General features: G+C 43.1%; 1 long non-coding RNA gene across 2 annotated transcripts; it reads left to right on the top strand.

Annotated features, from left to right (window-relative positions):
* Positions 1-2,588: 2,588 nt before the first annotated feature.
* Positions 2,589-8,347, top strand: LOC116893913. Of its 2 annotated transcripts, none has more exons than XR_004387012.1 (3): positions 2,589-2,707; positions 5,699-5,803; positions 8,133-8,347. It is a non-coding gene; the product is annotated as an uncharacterized LOC116893913 (long non-coding RNA). The 2 variants fall into 2 exon arrangements; XR_004387013.1 differs by lacking the exon at positions 2,589-2,707 and adding an exon at positions 5,475-5,542.
* The last annotated feature ends 1,246 nt before the right edge of the window (positions 8,348-9,593 follow it).

Below are 9,593 nucleotides of genomic sequence, written 5' to 3'. Positions count from 1 at the left end.
AAGCCAGGCCCAGGGTCTCTCTTTCTTCCTGCTGATACTTAAAATTATGCTTCCTTCTTCCTTCTCTGCTGCTTCTTCTTCTTCTTCTTCTTCTTCTTCTTCTTCTTCTTCTTCTTCTTCTTCTTCTTCTTCTTCTTCTTCTTCTTCTTCTTCTTCTTCCTCTTCCTCTTCCTCTTCCTCTTCCTCTTCCTCTTCCTCTTCTTCCTCCTCCTCCTCTTCCTCCTCTTCTTCCTCTTCTTCTTCTTCTTCCTCTTCCTCCTCCTCCTCTTCCTCCTCTTCCTCCTTCTTCTTCTTCTTCTTCTTCTTCTTTTTCTTTGGTTTACTGACAATCTGGGTGAAGAGAACTCAGCTACATCCCAGCACCATGTCTTCCTGTGTGCCACCATGCTTCCCGCCATGATGACCATGAACTGTAAGCCAGCCCCAAATGAAATAGTTTCCTATATAAGAGTTGCTGCGGTCATGGTGTCTCCATACGGCAATAAAAATCCCAACTAAGACAGACTTTTACCTTTGCAAGGGTAAAAGGGTAAATGATGCTTAACTCCATCATTAATAAATTTGCTTTATACTCATTCTAAACACCAGAGAGTGACTGTCCTTAGTCTATTTATGTCAGATTAACGCTCATGTTTTCCTCTTGTTGAGTATAGAGTCTATGTGTGTGCACGCAGGATGGTGGTGCATATATGTGTGTGCATGTGTATGCAGGTGCACCCATCTGTGCTGTGATACTCAATGTCTTTCTCTATCACTTCCCAACTTCTTTTCTTTTCCATAGTGCCTCTCACAGAACCTGGAGCTTGGTATTTCATTTTGATTAGCTGGACAGGGAACTCCAAGAATCTGTCTATCTCTATGTGATGTTCTGGGCTTACAGATCCCTGCCACCATGTCTGGCTTTATGCAGTTTTGGGATCTGAAATCAATTTCTCATGATTACACAGAGAGTACTCACCATTATGTCTCTGAGGATTTACCTTTGATTATGATTTTTATTTTTCTGACATGTGTCTTCCAGTAACTTACTCAGCTTTTTGCATGTTTAAAACAATCTGTCTGGTGAATTTCTCCAACTGACAACTTGACTGCATATATAGAACTTTTGGTCAGCACTCCAATTTAGTGCTATTGTAGAAACTACTTAGTGGTATAGGGCACAGTGTGAGGTCAACACTATGGTTTCTCTTGAATATGAGTAGGAATTAACTTTTCCCTCAATATTTCTCTGTGTGAATGTCAGTTACTTAAAAGAAAATCATGTCTCCACTTTCCAATTATTATCGTTATTTAGAGCCAAACAATTTTGTCTCGTAAGTCATAGTCTGTTCTTCCTCTTCTGAGATTTGAACAGTTTGCTATTGGTTTGTGTTATTTGACCATATTCTTTTTTCTGAATTTTGTAGGAGAGGGGAGTGGATTTCTATATTCATCTCCTGCCTCTGGTTCTTTCTCTTGTATTTGTCCTCCCTTCTCCTGGCTGCCTTTAAAGTAGCTTCCAATTTGCTTATTGGCTTTTATCTTGCACAATTCCTCCTGTTCTCCAGTTAATTTCTAAATATGATGCTTATTCTTGTCTTATAAGTGAAAGAAGTACATTGAAACAAACTTCCCTCTTCTCCCTTTCCTCTGCCTCCTCTCTCCTCTTTCTTCTCCTCCTCCTCTCCCTCCTCCCTCTCCTACTCTCCTACCTCCTCTCTCTCTTCCTTCTCCTTCCCTCCCTCCCCCTCCTCCTCTTCCTTGTTTTTCTACTTGGCAGAGATTTAGTTTCTATTGACAGTCCTCTTTGTAGGCTTCCTTTCTTTGGAGTTCAGAGTAGATCTGTAGGCTTCATGCTTCTCCCATCAGCAGAGACCTTTATAAAAGGTCACTTCAGTATCACACTTAAGGAGAAAAGGGACGAAATAAAAGGACTATCAGTCAAGGCTGCTTTGGGGAACCCAGAAGCTGGTTGAGGTGGTGAAGAAGAAGGGGAAGAAGAGTAACCTTAAGGATAATGAAAGGGGTGGAGTCTCAGAGTTTGTCATAAACATTGGAAACAAATCCCAAGACCTGACAGGGATTCAGAAGCACCTTGTGGGTAACAGAGATGAGAAAGACAGGTTTTCCCAAGCTGTGGAAACTTCACAGTGAACACAGATCTGCAAGGAAAAGGTTTCACCCTGTTCTTCATCAGCTGAAAGTTGATGTGGCCAAGAGGTCCCGAGTGTGATTTAAAAACCAACCCACCTCTTGTGCTTCGAGTATATGCTCAATCACACTGTTCTAGACTGTTCTGGGTGCTGGGGCTTCAGTATGAGGCTTTGTTTTCTTGGGCACTGCACTTTGTAGAACACTTGCATATGCTAATCCAAGCACTTGCGTCATGAGAGAAGATGGGCATGGTCTGGAGATTCTTACAGAAGAGGCGAGGAGTCCTCTGAGATAATGGCTCCCTGTTCGACAAGAGGAAGTGAGTGGGGGCCGTGAAAGGGCATCGCAGGCGAAGAGTATGCGCCAGCCGATTACACCGTGGCTGGATCCCATTTAAGCTCCCAACACCCTTGAGAGCACAGAGGCCCTGGAATGGTGTTTTGAAGGATGGAACCGGAAGGCAAGAATGACTCATGAAAAGCCTGCCTTTTGGAAGAGTTAACTCTGGAAGCAGATTCTCTTCCACCCGGGGGCGAGGGTGATAGGAGGAAGATGTAGAAAGATCCCCTAGAAGGTGAGACTGACGCTGGCTGGGGCGGTTGTTGAAGTGTATGGTGATTTTTTTTCCCCTTTGTGAAAACCAAGCAGTTTTTTTAGGTTAGGGTGCTTTATCGGGTGGGATTGGTGGGATTGGTGAATCGGAAGTTGGGGACTACGTGGGTCTGCTGGGCTACCCTTCCCTGGTGGGTGTGGAGGAAAGGTGTTGCCTGGTTGATTTGGATTTGATTATAGTCAAAGGAAGCTCGTGCTTCCCGGCTTTTGTGAGTCTGCAGTTCTCCAGGAAGAACCCTGGAACCCAGCCTCCTCTTCTTCCATGGCTGGATCCCAAACAACTTGGGCTTGGGCAAGCAGATTGGAGGGGAGATGGATGGTGGTGCTCTACCAGCTTCTCTCCACTACACTGTCACAACTTCCACACAAGTGCTTCGTTTCTTTGGAGCAGTCATGTGTTAACTGCCAGACTGAGGAACATAAGCTGGTCTTGTCCACACTCCACTGCGCAGAAGTTCCTTCACGTTCCTGCTTTGTCAGTTGTATTTCATCTGCATCTTTTGAATAGAGGAATGAGAGAGCTGTATGTGCATGGCGAAAATTATGATGAATTCAGTGTTAATCCAGTAACTGCGTGATGTGCAACAAGTGTGTGTGTGTGTGTGTATGGTTGTGTGTGTTCGTGCGTGTGTGTGTGTGTGTGTGTGTGTGTGTGTAAGCATACTTTCCCCAACAGCAGAGCATTTGCAGTAAACAAAACAGTAAACAACACAAGGGCGCCTATTTCACCCTTGCTGGGTATCTTTGGACACCTGGACTTTCCTTACATGAAATAATCTGCATCTTAGGTTTGCATTTAGTTCCAGGAGCTTGCTTAGGAATAGAATTTCCTCTTCTCATCAATGTCTGGTGAGGTCACAAAGGGTTAATTTAAAGCGGCCTTGCCCCCCTGCTGGGGAGCCTTGCCTTTTGGATACAGCTGATTACTGGCTCTGGAAGATATCTGAGCTCATTTCAAGGTAAATCAGAGAAGGGTTTTCAAAATCCATTCATCCTTGGGTGGCTCTTCTTGGGAGAAAGGAAGACTGGGACACTGCTTACTCAGAATTAATAGATTGTATAGAATGAAAAAAGGGAGAGGGGCTGTATGGGAGCTGGAGAGAAGGCTCAGCAGTTAAGAGTTCCTTCCTGTTTCTCCAGGTCAGTTTCTATCACCGTGTGAACTGCATGTAACTCCAACTGATACTTCCTTACACACACACACACACACACACACACACACACACACACACACATGCACACACACACATGCACACACACATGCACACACACATGCTCACACACACATGCACACATACACATGCACACAGACATGCACACACACATGCACATGCATACACACATGCACACACATGCACACACACATGCACACACACATGCACACACATGCTCACACACATGCACACACACACACACCTCTTGGGATCTGTTCTTTCATGAGTTTATTTTTAAACTTATTGGGTTAAGACTTTTTATCACTAGAAAATTCAATAAATTAATAAAATTGAAAACAAATCATTTCTAAATGAAAGAAATCAAATTGAAATTACTGTGGGTTTCTGGTTGGAGGGGTCAAGAGGATGGCAAAACAAAGCCAGATTAGGGAGGCAGCAGACAGGGTGTGTCCATGTGTGATGTTTGCTGTCTTAGGAGGCTGCCGCTCTCTGGCTGCACTTAACTGCACTGCACTGACTAAGTGTGGCATGGGGGGAGGGAATGTGGCCCCAATGTCCTTTATTCCAGATTTTCCAAAGAAGCTTAAAGTATGTTTATTTACGTGAAATTAGTTGGCAGGTAAATTCAAAATACTAATGCAGGGCAAACAAGAGTCAGTTGACAGCCCATCAGTCTGGGTGCAGATGTGAAATGGAGAAATTGCTCACATCTGCTTGGAACCTTGATGAAGAGGGAGCCAGAGTCCTTCAAATCAAGGCTTCATCTCCACACTTCCATGAGGGAAGACTTGTATTTTTAGAACTCTGCTCTTAAAGAATTGTGTAGGCCAAGTGTGGAAATGTAATCTATATCCAATCCATCAACCCAGCAGAGGATAATCACCAAGGAAACCACCAACTGAGCTACCAGGGTTGACAACTGGTTCTTACCTGTCACTTTCTTCACTACACATGACATCAAAGGAAATCTGTCACATAAGGCTGTGTAGGTTGTGTACTGGTCATTTGTGAGAGACCCATGTACTTTGTAGAGTATATGAGAAGTGTCTCCTGGGTTGTGCAGTGTGATCATGGGAACCTGTTGGAGAAGGGTTGTATTGGAAAATGGACAGCGGTGTACATGTTTGGATGAAGTTTACTGGGTCTGAAAATGTTTATGTGTGACTTTTCTAATGGAGCTCCTTGACAGGAGGAAAATTGCCTTGTCTGTCCTATTTCTCTAGTAATGAGCACATACTCGATCCATGAAAGTGTTTTTCTGCATAAATATCTAGCACTCTGGAAATTGGAGATTGGATGAAAACAACAGCTTTAGGGGTAGAGATTCATAGTCATTGGACTTCTTGAAGGCACTGGAATAACAGGATTTCTAGGAGAACCTAGTGGCCAGAGAGGAAATGAAGTCAGATAGGAGAGTATTAATCTGCTTTCTGTTGATATAACAGGATACCAGAGGAGGAGTGAGTTGTAAGGTTTATTTTGGCTCAGGGATCTCTGCTTCTGCTGAGAGCTTGGCCTATGTCCCAAAGGCTAGAAGAGCAATACATTGTAGCAAGGTAGCAAATACATTCAAGAGACAAGCACCCGGAACCAGGTTCACTTTGCAGCAACCCATTCTTGAGGTAACCGTGGGTCACTCTAGAGGAATGTGTGGATGGATGTTCATGTGTGAAGTGTGTGTGTGTGTGTGTGTGTGTGTGTGTGTGTGTGTGTGTGTGTGTGTGTGTGTAGGCCAGAGAACAATCTTCAGTTATCCCTCTTGGTTTTTTTTTTTTCAGAGTCTCTTGTTGTCTTGGAACTTGCCAAATACAATTAGCTGGCTACTTAATGATCCCCAGAGCTTTGTTTGACATCTCAATATCTTCCTAGTTCTGGGATTGCAGGTATGCATTACTATGTCTGGCCTTTTTTTTTAAAACATAGGTTTAAAATTCTTAATTCTTACCTGGTTAAGGGACATGTCCCACTGTGCTACAGGGTAATATAAAATTCTATAGTGGTTTGAGTAAGAATGATCCCCATACACTCACCTATTTGAATGTTTAGTCACCGGGGAGAACCACTATTTGAAAGGATTAGAAGGATTAAGAGGTTTCTTGGAGATTGGGTAACCTTGCTGGAGGAAGTGTATCACTAGAAGTGGGGTGGAGGATCAAATTCATGTCTTCATGTTTGCAAGGTGAGCATTTTCCGATTGAACCATCACCACAGTCCATCAACTTCTCTTAGTGACATAATCATTTCTTAAGGCTCACCCAGTCTCTCATTGCTGTAACTGGAAACTTATGGTCAAATCTCATTGTTACCTTGAATGGACTTAGGCTCACCCAGGCTATTGGTAAGGTGTACCTCTCAGGGTGCCTGTAGGGTATTTTCAGAAAGTTCTGTGGTGGGGGACCCTCAGACCATATCATGGGGTGCAGGTCTTGATGGATCAAAAGAGGAAAAAGGAAAAATCCAGCTGAGGCCTGCAATTCCCTCTTTCTGCTTCTTGACTCCATGATATGAACTCAATTGTTCCGCCATGACACCTCTGCCCTGGTGAATCCTGTAAAACCAAAAGAAATGTTTCATCTATGTCATTTATGCTAGGTATTTTGTTACAGTTCTGTCTATCAAAGGACCGAACTTGAATGTCCTCTTTGGAGGCAACAAACCCTATTCAAATCATATGACTGAAGGGTCTAAATGTAGGACTAGGAGAGCTATGCCACAAAAGGCAAGGACTCACCCTGTATCCTCTTTGTCAGCATAAGAAATATCTGGCATATATATAAATGAAGAAATTAGTGGACAGCGTGTAGTGTAGTATGAAGCCCTACAGAGGGATCATGTAGAGTGTGGACTGAAGGGCACTGTCTTCAAGAGAGGCAGTGGTAGAATTTGGTGATTTGGGTAGTAGCAGTCTCAGTAGAGTTCATGTGTACTGAATGGGTAAGAATTAGCTTAGCCTCTCCTCCAGGAAGCTCGTTGGCTGTCCTCGTTCCTCTTATACACCTAACCCCTAAGGTGATGCTCTGCTCCGTCCTGTGACAACTCTTCATGTTCATTAACTAACAAAATACTGACTCCACAGTGTTACTCATGTCTGCGGTTTCTCCGCATGTTCCATAAATCCACGCGCCTTGTAAGCACCAAGACTTTCACAGTCCTTTCTTGTATGGCACAGCAATGTGAGCATTGGCGTACAGAATAGTGTCTACAGACATTTTTTTTTGAACAGTTGTAATTTATAAAAAAGAGAGAAACCAACTTTCATACCATATGATCAATGTAGAATTGAGAAACACAGGCGCCTAAATGTGTGTAGCAGATGGAAAAATTGATTATTCCTGGGAGGGGAGTTGTTAAGGTTTCACAAGGAGATTCACAAGGAGTCATAGTATCAGGCAGAATCCTGGAAACTCAACACCCAGCTAAACTTCTGCCTTAATGTTCTATTGCCGTGAAGAAACTCCACAACCAAGGCAACTCTTATAGAGGAAACCATTTAACTGGGGACTTGATTACAGTTTCAAATGCTTAGCTCATGATTATCATTCATGGTGGGAGCATAGCACTGGAGCAGTTGTTGAGAAGTACATCCTGATGAAACCCCAGAGCCCACTCCAGTGACACACTTCTTCCAGCAGGGTTACCCCTACTTCAACAAGGCCACACCTCCTAATCCTTCTAATCCTTTCAAATAGTGCCTCTCCCTGGTGACTAAATGTTTAAATATGTGAACCTGTGGGGCTTATCCTTATTCAAACCGCCACAACAGCTTACTTTGCCTTATAGCATAATGGGGCATTTCCCTTTACTGGTTAAGAATTAAGAATTTGAGGCTTTGTTAGCAGTGAGGAGCTCTTGAGATTTGTAAGGATAGTGAGGAAGGTTTGGTAAGTTTGACCCCGAATAAAATTAAAGTGGAGGGCAGAACACCAATGGGATTTCCAACTATGCAGAGAAACACTTATCAATCACAGAGAAAATGTTCACAATATATTGCTAAATGAGAAGCAGGTGCCAAAAGTGGTAGGAACCATGTTTATTTCTAAGACAATTTTGTTTTTCTTTTTCTTTCTTAAAAATGAGTTTTTCTTAGGAATAAAAACATGTATAGAGAATGAAAAAAGCCACCAGGGCATTTGCTGAAATGTTTACCTGGCAAGCACTATTTTTTTTTTAAATAGCTGATTCTTTAGTGCCATGTACTTTCATATTTTCTAGATGTTCTGTGTTGAGAATTATTACTCAAGGAACAAAATAACACAATAAAAATGATTCGCCATGAATGATCCCTCCATGAAGTCTTTGAATAACAATCCTAGTAACGTGGAAAACGATGGCGATGTTTGTTAAGTGAAGAAAATAGATCCTGGAATTCCTTATGTGTGGGAGGCTGCCGTGTTTATGGTGGAGCATGGGGACTGGCAGTCGGGAGGATGGCCACCACCCACATTGTGAACCTGGGGGTGATTTGAATTGCAGAAGCCGCACTTCAAAAATTAATAAAATGTTCTGTTACATCTGGTTCTTATATACCTTTTGAAACTATTTATTTTTGTTTTGCGTGTTCAATGTTTGGCCTGCATGTGTATGGGTACCATGTGTGTGCTTGGTGTCTGAAGAGGCCAGAAGTGAGCACAGCTTTCCAGGTACTGAAGTTGCAGATGGTTGTGAGTGGGTGATGGGTATTGAGACTGGGCCTCTAAAAGAGCATCCTGTGCTCTTAGCCACCAAGACATCACTCCGGAACACCAACATATCTTTGTAATGAAAATAATTAGTAAGCATAATAACCCACAAGGATGTCAGACATTGCAGAGGTGGGGAAATATGACTATGCATGTTCTTTAAGATTTAACTTTGAAGCATCCTAGTGTTTTGTCTTATGTTATTTCCTGACTAGCCCTGTGTGTTTTAACAATAAATTTCCTAAAATGTAAAGTTGTGAGGAAGTAGAGCATTAGTCATTCCTGTGCTTTACTCTCCCACACAGCTCTCTATTGCCTTAGAATAAAGTCCCTCAGCAGCTCTGCCAGGTCTTTGAAGACCGGGATTTGCCTCGTCTGTTCCCTTCTGCTCCACCCCACCCTCCAGCATCTCTGTCACTTAGCTCATGTCTCGCTCTCTCCACTCTTCCTTGGACTTCTGCATCCAGTGGATGTGTGTGGAACCTCCTTCTTCCTCTCCCACTTGCCTCACAAACTCCTACATAGCTGAAATGCCACTTCCTTCCAATTCACTCTGCTGCCTTTCTTAGTCACTGGTTCTGGTATTTATGTGTATCCTTTCAGTGTATTGTGCCTCTTCTCAGAGCAGACCTATGACATGGTGGCCATTTCTTGTTCGGCTGCCCACATCGCCCATTAGATGTAGTGAGTGTCTCTGGCACCTCGCTCACTGTGATGCTTCAGTGTTTGGAACCCAGACAGCTTTGCAGGTTGAACACAAGAATGTATGACCCGAGAGAAAGAACACATGATTTTTCTTCCTTCATCAACCTTCAGGGTTGCAATGGATGGCAGTGGCTATGAAGGTTCTGTGGTCTAAAGAAGGAGAAAAAAGTCCACAGAAGCAGCCAGGGCTGAAGTCTCAGCATCTTTCAGAACTATAACAGAGTTCAACAGACGGTGTAATTTACAAAGAAACGTGTTTCTTATAGTTCTCAAGGGTGGGACCAGGAAG

The sequence above is a fragment of the Rattus rattus genome, chromosome 2 (assembly GCF_011064425.1).
Source record: "Rattus rattus isolate New Zealand chromosome 2, Rrattus_CSIRO_v1, whole genome shotgun sequence".
NCBI lineage: Eukaryota > Metazoa > Chordata > Mammalia > Rodentia > Muridae > Rattus > Rattus rattus.
Note: the sequence above shows the minus strand (reverse complement) of the source record. Positions and strands in the feature narration are given on the sequence as shown.